Source organism: Mesoplodon mirus (genome assembly GCF_964341445.2).
Source record: "Mesoplodon mirus genome assembly, chromosome: 10".
In the NCBI taxonomy this organism is placed as follows: Eukaryota; Metazoa; Chordata; class Mammalia; order Artiodactyla; family Ziphiidae; genus Mesoplodon; species Mesoplodon mirus.
Window position 1 is genome coordinate 45,631,026 of NC_138986.1, and position 16,104 is coordinate 45,647,129.

General features: G+C 38.5%; 1 protein-coding gene across 8 annotated transcripts in view; it reads left to right on the top strand.

Annotated features, from left to right (window-relative positions):
- HS3ST5 (heparan sulfate-glucosamine 3-sulfotransferase 5) overlaps positions 1-16,104 on the top strand; it is a 288,867-nt gene that overhangs the window by 176,948 nt on the left and 95,815 nt on the right. For 6 of the 8 annotated variants that reach the window (XM_082633473.1, XM_082633472.1, XM_082633474.1 and 3 more), the window contains one exon: positions 472-584. The exons of 1 other annotated variant lie outside the window; for it this stretch is intronic. The gene's annotated coding sequence lies outside the window, so the exon portion shown is untranslated. The remainder of the gene's footprint in view (positions 1-471; positions 585-16,104) is intronic. One more of the 8 variants, XM_082633471.1, reaches the window with a different exon arrangement.

The following is a 16,104-nucleotide window of genomic DNA, read 5'->3' on the forward strand; positions in this document are numbered from 1 at the left end:
TGTTTGGGCTTCCCTGGTGGTGCAGTGGTTGAGAATCTGCCTGCCAATGCAGGGGACATGGGTTCGAGCCCTGGTCTGGGAAAATCCCACATGCCGCGGAGCAGCTAGCCCCGTGAGCCACAATTACTGAGCCTGCGCGTCTGGAGCCTGTGCTCCGCAACAAGAGAGGCCGCGATAATGAGAGGCCCGCGCACCGTGATGAGGAGTGGCCCCCACTTGCCGCAACTAGAGGAAGCCCTCACACAGAAACGAAGACCCAACACAGCCATAAATAAATAAATAAAATTTAAAAAAAAAACAAATTGTTTAATAAAAAGACTGGAAGTACTTTAAAAAAAAAAAAAGAAATGTTCTGATCATACCTGATATGCTTCTTCCAACACAAATTTTTAACCACAGATATTGAGGAGTGGAGAGAAAAAAAAAAAAAGACTAATGGGAAGATCACTTTGCCTCTGTCTCTACCCCCAGGTGCTAACAGAGCAGGGAACAAGCCAAAAGGACAGCAGTAGATGCGGAGAGGCCATGGAGCATCCACCAACCAGATAATCATCGCTGGAATAACTGGAGGTGTCTGAATGTAGGTATGTGTAGCAAAGACTTCTGTGTGTTCCTGCAATCCATCATCTATCTTTCCCATTCATGTTATGCACCCGCCGTCTCATCAGCCTTTTGAAAGCCCTACTTGGCAGGACTTGGAGGCATGCACATATGCACACAGCCACTCAGAAATGCAGGATGGCTCTCCAGCAGGAGGTCCTCTCTCCTCTGTGGGCTTTTAAAACATTCTACAGAATGACTTTAAACTGCCTCCTGATTCTGTAATCTCAACGTTCCCATATAGAAACATTTCCCACTGGCACTGAATCTTGTTTCCTGAGCACAGAAGGCCTTTGTCTTTGCTGTCCCACTATCTGAAATAACTTCCCCAAATCCTCTCTGCTGGTTTTAGTTCTGTTTTTCCTCCAAGACCTAAGTCAGGTTTCACATACATGACAACATCTTGCTGATTCCCCATCCCAGTTCATTCCTTCCTTTCAAATGTGTGTTGGGCTTGTAGTCATACCTCTCCTCTGGCATTTGACAACTTCTATCATGTATGGTTGTTTCTCTCTTCATGCATCTATCCTGTGTTCTCAGTGTAGCTGTTTATTTCTGAAGAGGCAGGATCTGTTGCATTTTTGTATCAGAGTCCAGGACCAGGGGAAATGGGCTTGAAAAGAGCTACCATGATGGAGCGAGGCAACAAAGGGGAGTGGTCAAGAACACAGACTCTAGAGCAAGGCTGCCTGAGTTTGAGTTGCTGCCCAGCCAACTACTAGCTGTGTGACCTTGGCAAGGTTTTTTAAAAAACTTTCTATGGGGCTTCCCTGGTGGCACAGTGGTTATGAATCTGCCTGCCAATGCAGGGGACACGGGTTTGATCCCTGGCCCGGGAAGATCCCACATGCCGCAGAGCAACTAAGCCTGTGTGCCACAACTACTGAGCCTGCGTGCCACAACTACTGAAGCCCACATGCCTAGAGTTATGGATAACTCTATGGATATGGAGTTATGGATAACTGATAGAGTTCAGTGCTTCTGTGGCAATCTCAGGATATTCTGCCTTGACCTTATTTTTATTTATTTTTTAACATCTTTATTGGAGTATAATTGCTTTACAGTGGTGTGTTAGTTTCTGCTTTATAACAAAGTGAATCAGTTATACATATACATATGTTCCCATATCTCTTCCCTCTTGCGTCTCCCTCCCACCCACCCTCCCTATCCCACCCCTATAGGTGGTCACAAACCACCGAGCTGATCTCCCTGTGCTATGCAGCTGCTTCCCACTAGCTATCTATTTTACGTTTGGTAGTGTATATATGTCCATGCCACTCTCTCACTTTGTCACAGCTTTGTCTCCCTCCCCATATCCTCAAGTCCATTCTCTAGTAGGTCTGTGTCTTTATTCCCATCTTACTCCTGGTTTCTTCATGACCTTTTTTTTTTTTCCTTAGGTTCCATATATATGTGTTAGCATACGATATTTGTTTTTCTCTTTCTGACTTCACTCTGTATGACAGACTCTAGGTCCATCCACCTCACTACAAATATCTCAATTTCATTTCTTTTTATGGCTGAGTAATATTCCATTGTATATATGTGCCACATCTGCCTTGACTTTAATCCAGAATGTGTGGAGATTTGAAGTTATCTCAAACATACTTTTAAGGCCGCCGTCATTTGTGATCTCAAGAAGTTGATCCTCTTCTAGCACAAGGTCAATTCACCTGGCTTATTCACAAATGGGTCGCGGATCCATTCCTTCCCAGTTTGGGAGTCTTTTGTGGTTAGGAAGTAATGCTCAGACTCTTTTGTAAGCTGAAATAGGTGATCGTGCACCAGCTAGGAGAAAGAAGTCCCTGGCTCAGTCTTTTTCAAAATCTTTGCTAATGTTTACAACATGTCAAAAATCCCAATGTTCACTCATTGCCCTCATAATTCCAGTTTGGCTTTGAATGCAGCCACTTTATCTGGTGACTTGAATACAGCTGTCATTCTCCCCTGAAGTGACAGATTGAGCTCGTTGAGTAGGTTGAATATGTAACACAAGTAAGCAAGTTTTGCGACCCATTCTGTGTCACTGAAATGTGCTGCCAGTGGTGACTATTTTTCTAAAAGGAATCTCTGGAGCAGCTCTCATAACTCAAAAACTCTGACAAGTGATCTACCTTTAGAAAGCCATCTCACCTCTGTGTATAAGAGAAGACGTGTGCTCTGCATCCATCTCCTCATAGGGCTGCGCGAACAGATGTGAGTTAAGGGCATGTACTTTAATGTGGTTGATAATTTTAATCACATCCTGCAAAACGTTAAGTTCAGGTGACATTTTTTAGCTAGCCAGCATTTCTCTATGGATGACACAGTGCATAGACTCACATTCAGAAACGACCTCTTTGACCCGAGTAGTGAAACCAGAAAGCTGTCCAGTCATGGCAGCTGCTCCATCCACGCATACACCGACACAAAATGACCAATTCAGTTTTCCTGATAAGTAATCATTCAAAGACTTGAATAGTTCTGTAGCTGTGGTGTTGGTTGGCAACAAAAGTGCACATAACATATCCTCATGCACATCCTCCTGAAAAATATATGGCACAAAAACAAGCATTGTTGCCCTGTTGTCAACATCGGTAGACTCGTCAAACTGGATTACGTACCATGGTGACTCATTAATCCTCTTTAACAATTGTGCCTCAGTATCCTCTGCTATTTCATCAGTTCGTCTAGTTATGGTGCTAGCCAAAAGAGGAACACGTGCCACCTATTGAACTGCAGCCTCTCCCAAAAGTTCACGACAGATGTCCTTAGCAGCAGGCAGGATCAACTCTTCTCCAGTAGTAAAGGGCTTCTTAGCTTTAGCAATGCGGTTAGCCACTAAGAATGATGCTCTCAGTGCAGACATATCTGATGAAGTGGTGGCCTTCAATAATTGCTTCTGTTCTTTGTGTTCACTCTTTTTTCTTTTGAAAAACTCCAAAGTCTTGTCTTTTAATGCAGGGTGCTTGGTCTCCACGTGGCGAAAAAGTTTTGAAGGTTTCATGGCTTCATTAGATAGCCGGTTGCCACATATTATACAAAGCGGGCTTGGAGAATGTGAATCACCTGTTACAATGAACCTGTAATTTAAGTAGGACTCTTGGTATTTTCTTTTAAATGCAGCTTTCTTTTGGTTGGCAGTCTTAAACTCTTCTGCTGTCTCATCATTGGGTCTTTCCCCTTTTCAAAGAAGCTCTCCAGCAACGTTTGTTTTTTACTCTTTTTGGCTAGGGTTAGCTTGTGGGCTCACCAAAACTGAGCAAGTGTACAGTGTGGGAAAGAGGCTCGGATGGAAGAGATAAATAAAATAATGGGTGGGCCACGCATGGACTAAAATAAGTGTCGGATTCTGACTTAAAGCCTGCCACCAGATGCAGCTGTACAATTGAAGTACATCAACTCACTTGCCACTATAAAGCCTGCCACCAGATGCAGCTTCATTGTCACTTGCCACTCACTGATAGGGTTTTGATGTGTCTGCAAGCAGTTGATTTATTATGGTCTCTGTGCAGTCAGACCTCTCTGCTGATGATCATCTGTATTTGCAGCCGCTCCCCAGCGCTAGCATCACCGCCTCAGCTCCACCTCAGATCATCAGGCATTAGAGTCTCATAAGGAGCGCGCAACCTAGATCCCTCGCATGCGCAGTTCACAGTAGGGTTCATGCTCCTATGAGAATCTAATGCCACCGCTGATCTGACAAAAGGCGAAGCTCAGGCGGTAATGTGAGAGATGGAGAGCGGCTGTAAATACAGATGAAGCTTTGCTCGCTGGCCCACTGCTCACCTCCTGCTGTGTGGCCCGGTTCCTAACAGGCTACAGACCGATACTGGCCTGTGGCCCAGGGTTTGGGGTCCCCTGACCTAAAATATCCTACAGGCCTCGGTGGGATCCAGCCTGCTGCTTCTTGAAACAATCTCTTCAAAAGTTTTTCAGAGGAATTAATGGCACTCAAGTTGTACCTGATGTCTGGTTTTGACTTTGTAGATGTTGAAGAGAAGTCAATGTATTTGATGAATTATTAAGCATGTGCTTCAGTTACTATGATAATAAAAACAGCTCAGTCTTAAAAAACTGTAAGGTGCTTTCCATTTCTGAGCATTTAATTGCATTCCTACTGAGTTTAGACAATAAATCATTAATCTCAGCATATGACCTAATGCATTTAGATTTAAGAAAATTACCCACATTTTTTCTACCCTTTTGTTTACATGCAAAGTTCCAGAAACCACCTACCAGATTTTTTTTAATTGTATTTTAACCTGAATGAGAACAGGTAACCTATCTGATACTTAGAACAGTATTCAAGAAGTAAAAGAGAAATTAAGAAACCACTTTGGTAAGGGTCTTTTGTGAAAGCCTGCCTAGAAGAGGCTTCCAAGATTACTGCTGATATGGAAAAGCTATCATCAATTGTTCAGTTTCATCTGGCCAATTTCAGTTGTCAAGTATTCCTAAAACTATAGGCCTATGACAATAACACATTTAACTTTTTTGAAATAGCCTCCCTAATATTTTCAGTTTAGCATTATTGTAATTATTAAGCATCTTGATGGTAGAAGGGGTTGCAAAGATAATGATTTCAATAATATAGCAACAAATGGCTAATTTGGGGAATATTTTTAGGGTCTTGTCCTAAGTTATAAAAGTATTTTGTAAACTGTAAGTCACTATATGAATATTATTTATAAGAATAATTTTTATAATGCCAAATTATGTTTTTCTGAAAAGTACTGGAATATAACAGAGAAAAATGCTTCTATCTCCCTTACTCCAAAAATATTCATACACATGTGTTCCTCAACACATAGTAGGATGGTACCCATCTCAGAGGAGACTCATATGAATTATATTATCTGACATTCATAGAGGGCCTGCTCTATGCTAGACACTTTAAAATAGGTATCTCTCAGTCTTCAGGATGTCCCTGCAAGGAGATTTTATTTTCCCCATATATCCTTAGACAATTGGAGTTCAGAGAGGTTAATAAAGAGATTAGTAAACTAGTAAATGGTAGCACCACAATTCAAGCCCAAATCTTTTAGACTCCTGTACTCATGCTCTTTAACTATTAGGGAAGCCAGTTACCTCCATAATAGATAGGAGGTAATGAGTAAAAAAGAAAAATTCTGAAAACAAAACAATAATAATAGCTACCATTTATTAATGTGCTGGGCTGTGTACTGGGCTAGGTGCCCTAGGGGCTTTAAATTCATTATCCTAATAACCAGCTCAAAAGAGTTCAATCATCTCAGGTTTTTCAAATTAAGTGGATATTCTTTTGAAGTTTTTTTATTGAAATATAGTTGATGTTCAATGTTGTATTAATTTCAAGCTTACTATGTAGTGATTTGACATGTGCATATATTATGAAATGATCATCACAATAAGTCTAGTAACCATCTGTCCCCAAAATTATCATAAGATTATTGACCACATTGCTTATGCAGTATATTACATCCCCATGGCTTATTTATTTTATAACTGGAGGTTTGTACCTCTTAATCCCCTTCACCTATTTCACCCACCTCCATCCCCTTATACTCTGGCAACCCCGTTTCTTCTGTGTATCTAAAAGTCTATTTTCATTTTGTTTTGTTGTGTTTGTTTTGTTTTTTAGATTCCACATATAAGTGAAATCTTATGGTGATTGTCTTTCTCTGCCTGGCTCATTTTATTTAGCATAATACCCTGTAGGTCCATCCATGTTATCACAAATGGCAAGATTTCTTTCTTTAATTGCTGAGTAATACTCCATTTTGTGTGTGTGTATGTGTACAACATCTTTATCCATTCATCGCTGATGGACACTTAAGTTGTTTCCATATCTTGCCTTTGCAAATAATGCTGCCATGCATATTGGCATACATATGTCTTTTCAAATTAGTGTTTTTGTTTTCTTCAGGTAAATATCCAGAAGTGAAATTGCTGGATTGTATGGCAGTTCTGTTTTTAACTTTTTGAGGAACCTCCATACTGTTTTCCATAGTGGCTGCACCAATTTACATTCCCACCAACTGTGCACAGATGTTCCCTTTTCTCCACATCCTTGCCAACACTTACTATTTGTTGTCTTTTTGGTAATAGCCATTCTGACAGTTGTGAGGTGATATCTCAATGGTTTTAATTTGCATTTCCCTGATGTTTAGTGATATTGGTCGTCTTTTCATGTGTCTGTTGATCTTCTGTATGTCTTCTTTGGAAAAATGTCTATTTGGGTTCTCTGCCCAATTTTTAATTGGGTTGTTGTTTTTTTGATGTTGTGTTGTATGCGTTCTTTGCATATTTTGGATATTAACCTCTTAACAGATATATCATTTGCAAATATCTTCTCCCATTCAGTAGGCTGTCTTTCCTTTTGTTGATAGTTTCCTTCATTGTGTGAAAGGTTTTTAGTTTGATGTAGTCTCATTTGTTTATTTTTGCTTTTGTTGCCCTTACCTGAGGGAAAAAAAATCTAAAAAAAAGGAATATTTCTAAGACCAAATGTCAGAGTGTACTGCCTATGTTTTCTTCTAGGAGTTTTATGGTTTCAGGTCTTACATTTAAGTTTTTAATCTATTTTGAGTTTATTTTTGTATATGGTGTGAGAAAGTCATCCAGTTTGATTCTTTTGCATGCAGCCATTCAGTTTTCCCAACACCATTTATTGAAGAGGCTGTCTTTTCCCCATTGTTTGTTCTTGCCTCCTTTGTCACAGATTGATTGACCATAGAAGTATGGATTCATTTCTGTGCTCTCAATTCTGTTCCATTGATCTATGCAGCTGTTTTTGTGCCAGTTCCACACTGTTTTGATTACTGTAGCTTTGTAGTATGGTTTGAAATTAAGCCACATGATACGTCCAGCTTTGTTCCAATTTTCGAGATTGCTTTGACTATTTGGAGTCTTTTGTGTTTCCATGCAAAATTTAGGATTATTTGTTGTAGTTCTGTGAAAAATGCCTTCAGTACCTTGATAGGGATTGCATTTAATCTATAGATTGCCTTGGGGAATATGGCCATTTTAACAATATTAATTCTTCCAGTCCATAAGCATGGTAACTTTCTATTTGTTTGTGTCATCTTCAACTTCTTTGATCATTGTATTATAGTTTTCAGAGTACAAGTCTTATACCTCTTTGGTTAGATTTATTCCTAGATATTTCATGCTTTTTGATGTAATTGTAAATGGGATTGTTTTATTAATTTCTCTTTCTGATAGTTCATTTTTAATGTGTATAAATGCAACAGATTTCTATATATTAATTTTGTACTTTACTGAATTCATTTATTAGTTCCAATAGTTTTTTGGTGGCATCTTTTAAGATTTTCTATATATAGTATTATGTCATCTGCAAACAGTGACGGCTTGACTTCTTCCTTTCCAATTTGGATTCCTTTTATTTCAAATGAATTGGATATTAATATTCCCATCTACCTTGTGAGAAATTTAAGGTTCAAGGCATTGAGTTACTAACTCAAGATGGCACCCCTGGTGAGTAGCAGAACCGAGTTGCCAACTCAGGTCTTGCCAAGTTCCAAAATGCATAATCTTTCTACAGACTATTATAAGCTAAAATATAATTATGTCTGATTTATATTTTAGGTGGTGTACTGCTGCATCATTATCTTTTTTCTCTGAATTTATTCTCAGAATGATTTTAGTTTTGTTTAGAAATTACTGAGCTTTCTGTTAGTAAGAGACTTCCAGAAAATTAGCACTAATTCAATGAATATGCACTAGTCTGTGTTTCTTCTAATAGTGCTCGTTTACATTAAAGTCAGAGTTAACATTAACTATCTAATGTGCCCAGCTTATACTTTATAATCTAGAATTTCACTAAGAACTTAAGAATTGAAACATGTATTAAATTTAGGAAAACTGTCTCATTTACATAAATTGCTGTGCTGGTATACTACAAGTTACAAACACAACTGGATAGCTTTCATCCTAATCTTACAAGAAGGCTAGAGCAGCATTGTGCATTCATCCATTAAACAAATATCTATTGATTGCCAAGCTATTTTTATAAGTGTGTGCTAGGGAGATTGGCAGATAATAAGAACTCAAACACCCTTGCCCTCAAAGACCTTTACAAATTAATTAGGGAGAAAAGACACGATAACTATTAAGCAACAAAGACTGAGTTAAGTAATATTGCAACAGTGAAATAAATCATGTTAAACACCAAAAAATGAATGCTTCAATTTCATGGCTGGAGGTGCTGACTATGGGTTGAAGTGGGAAAAAAAGCCTTTCTGAAGGAAGGCAACTGACTAGGCAGAGAGGATGGATGGCACTGGCCGGGCCGGTGTTTGTGGTGGAGGTGCCCAGGCAGCAAGTACATTTATTATCCTGAAGGTTTGTGAAGGGGAACTGGAAAAGATAAGATTGGAAAAGGAGGTCAGGCCAGATAGCCAAAGGCTTCGATTCTAGCTGAAGACTCTGGCCTTTGGCCTCCAGATGATGGGGAGTCATTGAAAAATTTTGAGCAGGGGAATGACATAATTAAAATAGTGCTTTAAAAAAGATTAATTTGGCAGGACTAGGGAGGATGGTTTGGTGGAAAGAGAACAAGAGCAAAGAAACTATTGCAATAATTTAGGTCTAAGCTGATGAGGTTCTGGAGAGAGTAACAATGGGACTAGAAGGAAAGAAATAAATGCAAGAGAGAGTGCAAAGAAAGACATAAAAGAAGGTGATGACTAGATACGGGAGAGAGAGGCACAAAATAGATTAACTTTAAATTCTGTTTAGGAACTTGTATAGTTTATAAAAGTGGATAGAGTTCAATGGATGTTATATAAATATTCATGGTCTGAGATGTCATTAGATTCAAGGAAGATCTTGCTTTTACTCAAGTAGCATTACTTTTAGCAAAATCTACAGTGAAGTCCTGCTTTCCAAGAGATAGTAGATGATATTGTAAAAATGCCTGAGAGAATAATTCTAACTGTATATCATAGTAGTAATAGTAATAATAATAATAACAACCATAGTTAAAGAATGGTAGCAAAATTAGATGAGTAAAGAAAATTTGGCAAAATGTTGATATTTAATTTACCTCCAGAATTCCAATTTATTAGTTTAGCTGTTGTATTTTCTACCAAATTGACTTCTAAAACAGTGAATTGAATGTCTAGAGTACATTATTTTCACACATTATTGATATGATTCTCTAGTAATTTGGGGTTTATTTGGTGCCTTCCCCCAAGGATTATTTCCATTGTCTTCAAGATGTCTTTGTATAATAATTATTTTACTTTATAGATGGAAAAATTAAGCTATAGAGAAAGTGGATTCAAATGACTTATCCAAGGTGGTGTGAGAGCAGAAGAATATATCTTTCCTATGGATCCAGTGGACTACATAGATAAAATAAAACTAGAAAGACATCAATATTCTTTTCAGTTGTTTAGGTTTAATAAAAATACCCAGTGCCAGGCAAATGCAACCTTCTTCCCTAGAACGAACACACACACACACACACACACACACTCTCTCTCTCTCTCTCTCTCTCTCTCCGTTGCACTACTATTATATATATATATATATATATATATATATATATATCAGTTACTTCAAAAAGCAAGTGTCATTTTAATATTACTTAGATGCTGTTTTTAGTGCATCAAGTAAGACATATTATGGCTTCTAATATTAATTCATTCCCCACTTAGCATTGTTAAGAATATTTATGTTCTAGTATAGAGCAAAACATATTGTTATCCATTTTCCCCAGCTTTGATATAAAAGCATTCTTCAGTTGTTTTCTAGGGACAAATGTTGTCAAATTTTGACAGTAATTTATGTTGTCAGTCCATTACATTGATTTTATGGCAGCCAACACAACTATTGTCCATTTATGAGAAACCCGAGGACCACTCTAGGTCTCGGCAAAGACCGTTTAATACCTGCCCTCTCATATGGCTGACCTTGAGGGGAGCTGAGTTTGGTAATTTATGGCAAACGCTATCTAGGAAGACCTATTTGCAAGATTCACTGTCATTTAGTGCTAAATGATCATTGCTGAGTCCAGAGACAATCTGAGCTCCTGACAGAGCAATCCCATAAAAAATATTGCCTACCCACCCAGGTGTCCTTTCCAATTATCTGGAGTAGAAATTAATACTTTTAAAAGCTGCTAGTTTTTGAAAGGTTATTACAATTTATTCCAGCCGTTTCTTTTGCACATTATGATGAATTAGTTTATTACGCCATTATTTTCCATGTCAGCTTTTTAGAAGATTGAACCATAATGTTGAAACATTAGTGTGAATGGCAAACATACTATTTTACAGTTGAGTAATATATTTATTTGAGAAAAATGTGCTCAGTTTTTAATAACAGGTAATTTTATGTTTATGTTCCCTAATGCTGTTGTCAGGTATTATTTATTTCTGTTTGGTAAAAGTGGAGAACTTTCTCTTAAAATGTTAATGGTGGTTTAGACAGATTTTTAGGGTCATAGTAAGAATATATGACTTAAAAGTAGAAAATATAAATTGTAAGTGTTTTTCCCTGAAAGCTCATATTTTCTAAGGTTTTCTTGACACCAATTTAATATATGATTAATTCCAGGGAGAGTAATACTTCTGTCTTAATTTTTTCTCTAAAGGTAGTGGACAGGAAGGTGGATTTTTTATTAGTTTTTCTAAGGTTCTAACAAGTTTCAAGTTTTTCTTTAGTAAAAAAACTTTTTTATCCTAAATGAGTTGTTGCTTCATAAATCATTTAGTGATGTTCTATCATTTACAGGTACTTTGTAAATAATATTAATTAGCACTTTAATAGATACCTATTTTTTCAGTCATTGTTCTCTATTATTGTCTACTAAAATTGTAAAGAAGTATAGTTAATTTGCTATTTACCAGGTATTAAAAAATACTCATTTTACCTCTGTGTGACAAAGATTGATTAGATGTATTCTAAAGAGTACTCAGTGTTCTATATTTTTATTCATATAGCAAATATTTTTTGGATGCCTGTTAACGTTAACAGACATTGTAAACTGTGTGGAGTTGGGACAGAGCCATAGCAACATTTTAGAAATTTATTCTTTTTATTTCTGTTACAATTATTTTTATCCCTATGGTTTTTAAAAAATACAACTCCACAAAATTCTGAATCCTGAGTAAACTGAGCATGTAAACAAATTCAGTAACACTTTGGAAGCTTTACATTTGCTACCTCCAATCCCACAGATGCTTGCCAAAGGAAATAACGTTTTTTGCTTTCTCATCAAACACATTTGTTTCTTTAGCAAATGTTTTCAATATTGAAGTATTTATTTTTGTTGATATGACTGAAACAAATGTTAGTTTTAGCAGAATTAACGATTCACCACATTCTATAAATTTTTCTGATTGTGCCAGAGGATTTCTTGGTAACATATAGTCTGATAATGGAAGTGCCAACTTTTCTTTTTTCGGGGGGTGGATTTTTACTGAAGTATGGTATACATACAGGGAAAATGCACACATAATAAGTATACAGCTCAATGCATGGTCACAAAGCGAGAAGATCTGTGTAAGCAGCACTCAAATCAAGAGACAAAAATCACCAGCATTCCAGCAAACATCCCTGTCTCCTTCCAGCTACCGCCTCCCACCCTCACCCCAGTAAACATTCTTCTGATTTGTGGCATTAGGTTCTTTTTTGAACTTTATACAAATAAAATCATGATAAAAGTATGACACCTTTTCCTCAACGTAATGTTTTCGAGATTCAGCCACATGGTTGTATGTAGTTGTACTTTATTGTCATTGCCACATGGTGTATTTCTTCATTTAAATATACCATATATTACTTACCCAGTCTACATTGATCACTAGATTGATTATATTTGGGGATTATTCCCAAAAAATGCTTGTATGAGCATTAACATATATATCACTTGATGAAAAATGAAAGCATTTCTGTTGGAAATATCCTAGGAGTAGAATAGCTGTGTCTCAGGATAGGTATAGATTCAGGTTTCTTAAATACTGCCAAACATTTTCCACAGTCCCAGTAATCTCTTACACTTACTAGTTATTTTCCTTTGGTCCCCAAGCTTAAAAATAACTGGGGAGAATTGGAGCGAATAATTTCTAGGTTTCTTTCAGGCCAAAAATTCTGTAATTCAGTACTTGTTTACAGTGGAGAACATTAGCATCAATTTCAACATAAGGCAAATAATGAAAGTCTGCTATTTGGTTTTCCATTATATTTCTCTATTTACATTTGCATCTGGATTTGACTGTTAATGAACCTGAGCATTCACATTTTATGCTAAATAATGAAATTACAGTAACTGATGCAGAAGAGCTGGAAAGTTTTCTGGTTTGCCCAATTGCATTTTTTTCATGTAACACAGAACGTTGTTTGCAAGGCTGATGGTAATAAGTAGCCAAATGCAAAACAGTCTCTCCCTTCAGTGTTCCTGGTTATTTCCACTGGAGTAAATCAGGGGTTGTAGGTGTACATCTCTTTTGGTATTTTACACAAAACAAGTACTCAGTACATTTTTGATGAACTCATTTATCCATTTTGTTGAATGGGATTTTTTGGGGGGGGAGGGCTTTGGGGGTTTCATAGAATCTTGGTTCTGCCAACTGACTTTGGCCAAATTATTAACCTTCGTTAGTCTTATTTTCTTCATCTGCAATGTGGAGAAATAATAGAACTTGCCTCATGGATCACTGTGAGAACAAATGACATAGCACACGTGACGCACTTCACACCGTGCCTACACGTGATACCCAATAAATATCAGGTGGCGTTATCGTTGTTTTTTAAATTTTAAGGTGGGTATTCTTCCAACCTCTGTCTAAAAATAGTCAAGATTCCGTTGTTCATACTTCGTGGATAGACAGATATGCTATAAAGTCAATCAACCTGACAGCTAGATTTTATTCTTCTTTTTATTAATTATTCCACAAATAAGTATTGAGTACCTACTGTGTGCTATGCACTATGCAACATTGTACACCTACAATCCCTGATTTCACCATAAACAGTCCAGACACTGCTCTGGGCACAGAGCTGGTATGGCTCGCAAGTCCTCACGCAGTGAACGTGTGGTGGGACTCGCTATGAAGGGGAAGTCCAGACACTATGGATTGCACAGAAGAGGCCCTTCACTTCAGGAAGACTTCCTGGAGGAAGTGACAGCTCAACTAACAACTGATAGATGCATACGACTTAACCAGGTGAGGGAGGGGTAAGGAATGTACAAGAGCTAGAGCATACCAGGCAGAGGAAATAGTATGAGCGGACTGGAAGATTTTCAGAAAGACTGAAGCTTAGCAGACTAGGTATGGGGAAAAGAAAATGAAATGTGTCCAGAAAAAAGAGGTAAGGCTAAGAAGGTAAGGAGATGCCAATCCATTAAGCCCTTATAGATTGGACTTTGGACTTTGGACTTTGGACTTTATCCTGACGATAATGAGAAACCATTGAATGGTTTCAAATTTGAGTATCTTGATCAGATTTGTATATTAGAAGGACCACTGTTGGTACAGAGTGAGGAATGGATTGGGTGGGAACAAGACAGGAGGCAGGAAGACCAGATAGGAGGTTGGGACAGTAAAAAGGGTGGAGGGAGCTTCCCTGGTGGTGCAGTGGTTGAGAGTCCGCCTGCCGATGCAGAGGACACAGGTTCATGCCCTGGTCCGGGAAGATCCCACATGCCGCAGAGCGGCTGGACCCGGGAGCCATGGCCGCTGAGCCTGCGCGTCCGGAGCCTGTGCTCCGCAACGGGAGAGGCCACAACAGTGAGAGGCCCGCATACCGCAAAAAAAAAAAAAAAAAAGGTTGAGGTATCAGCAGCCTGGATTCAGGTCTCAGCAGTGAAAACAGGGAGAAGAGAATGGATAAAAAATATCTCACTTGGAAATCTAGGATGGCACCTACAGTCCTAGCACAGACAACGGAATGGACAGTCATAGATGTCACTGAAGGAAAGAAAACAGAAGGAAGAGGAGGTGGAGGTGGAAGATGGATATATTCCAGCTTTGGTGCTTGAAGGCTCGTTGAGTTTGAAGTGCCTGTGTTATCTAAGTGCAGAAGACCAGTAAGAGCTGAATAAATAGCTTTGAGTTTAGGCGAGAAATCTTAGCTGAAGACGTAAATAACATGGTGATTGCAGCAGCCGTGAACACCGGACAGGTTGCTGAAGCAGAGTTTAGAGTGAGAAGACAGAGGCTTAGAACAGAGCCCTGAGGTAAAGCCATATTTCAGATATAGATGGAATAAGAGGTACCTTAAAGGACACTGAGAAGGAACAGCCACAGACGTGGTAGGAAAATGTAGAGTGTGGTTATCATGATGGCCAATGGGATAAAATGTTTTTAGAAGAAGAGAAGGAATGGCTGGTGGTGGCAGATGCTGCCAAGGTATGAAATAAGCTGGATACTGAGACGTGTAACCACCAGATTTGGCAACAAGAAGATCTGTGGAAACTTTGCTAGGAAGTGGCTGGCTTTGAGCAAGTCGAGGTACAAATAATAAATGGAAACATAACTAAGATTTGATGGAATTTCAGGTAAATGTGATGACTAAATAGCACGTTACAGAACTATGTTAGTAAGGTAATTACTCTGAGATCTGTTAAATACATATTTTAAAACTTAAATACAACAACTACAAAATATCTACCATTTCGATCATGTTTTCTTTTTCCATAATGGATATTCATCACTGGTTTAACATATACCCTTGAATCATAAAAATGTTCTTTAGAAGAATATGAATTTTATGTCTTAATCTGATTATTAGTAACTCGCTTCTTGAAACTCAGCTGAGAATTCTGAAGAAACAGGAATGGGGTGAGGGAGAATGTTCCCTTTAGAGAAATTCCTTTTGGAGATTTTTTTTGTTAATGTTGCAAAGAATAGAATGTGGAAGCAAAGCATAGAGGAATTCCAACTGTAAGGAAAGTTCCTGTCCTTGCATTTACATATATGCAGAGTCAAACTTGGAGAGAGAATATACTCCTTGGCGGAAAAGTTGGTGATTCATTGTTGTGAGCTAAGAGGGTACATGTTATAAATCATAAGCAGGAGAAGCAAGTTCTGTTTTCCCTGCCCTGTTCCACTGTTGAAAATTCTTTCATTGTCAGCTCCTTTCATTTCAGGAGCAGCTCCTGTTGGGGCACCAGGGTAAAGCGTAGCAAATTCATTTAGGAGGGTGTAGGAACACTATGTGAAAGCACTGCTTCCAATTCATCTATAAATGTAGGGTGCGTTTATCCTCACATTTCACACCAAGCCCCACACCAGTTTAATGCGTGATATTTGTGTTTAAAAGAGATTTGAAAAGGATCGTGTTTGGGGAATTTTCCTGTTAAAAATATATAAGGGGCTTCCCTGGTGGCACAGTGGTTGAGAGTTCGCCTGCCAATGCAGGGGACACGGGTTCATGCCCCGGTCCGGGAAGATCCCGCATGCCGCAGAGCGCCCAGGCCCATGAGCCATGGCCACTGAGCCTGCGCGTCTGGAGCCTGTGCTCCACAACAGGAGAGGCCCCAACCGTGAGAGGCCCGCGTACGGCAAAAAA